The sequence below is a fragment of the Oncorhynchus kisutch genome, linkage group LG17, assembly GCF_002021735.2.
Source record: "Oncorhynchus kisutch isolate 150728-3 linkage group LG17, Okis_V2, whole genome shotgun sequence".
In the NCBI taxonomy this organism is placed as follows: Eukaryota; Metazoa; Chordata; class Actinopteri; order Salmoniformes; family Salmonidae; genus Oncorhynchus; species Oncorhynchus kisutch.
This window is the reverse complement of record NC_034190.2, coordinates 73,255,970-73,256,924: the sequence shown is the minus strand read 5'-3', so window position 1 is coordinate 73,256,924 and position 955 is coordinate 73,255,970.

Here is a 955-nt window from a genome sequence, read left to right as displayed (position 1 = left end):
GTTCATTACTACCATTATATACATGTCTAGCTCACATGGGACATGGGACACGCCTTGATCCTACGCCCAACAACAGCATGCAATTAGGCCCATTGTCATAAACGTGCAAGCAAATCGAGTTTATCTACCGTTATACTATGGAAGGTATTGTAACCAGATAATTAGGTCTACAGATACATTTTCACGGTAACAATGTTTCCACGGTGTAACCAGTAGACTAGTTGTGGTGAGTAGGATTAGCAGAATACAGTAGGTTAATCGTTGGCCAAATGCTTAGAGGTTTACCAATGATCTGATTATGGCCTGTCCAGAGCTACTGTAGCCAGACCAAGTCCTACACATCCAGGGAAAGGAGGAAGTGATACATGTAATCAGTTACATGTAATCTGATTACACAAAACAAAAATGTACCTGAATGTACAGCAAAAATATTGTAATCAGATTACAGATACATTTGAAAACTATGATTACTAGGTGATGTACTTTTAAAATCAGAAAGGATGTTTGCAAAAAAAGACATTACAATACAAAATACAAATAAAAAAATATTTAAACTTTGTTTTCTAAGTAACATTGACTTCAGCATTGAAAAAAGCGCATGTTTAAGTTTATTCCTTTGAGACTACAAGTCAGAGACCACTATGATGACACACCAAATGTGTTTGATGGAACCTTTTTGTCTTCTTCTAATGCCTTTTAAAGGGCCAATGCAGATATTATTTTTTTATCGCAATATCATATCATTTTTGGGTAACAATTAAATACCTTACTGTGACTGTATCAATTAAAATGGTCAAAAAGAAACAAATAGTTTTCTCAAGCAAGAATTTTGCCAGGACTGTCTGGGAGTAGTCTGAGTGGGGAGGGGAAAACTGAAAGCTAGCTGTTATTGCTCGATGTGGCAAATCTGACCATAATTCTATCCTCCAGATTCCTGCTTACAAGCAAAAACTAA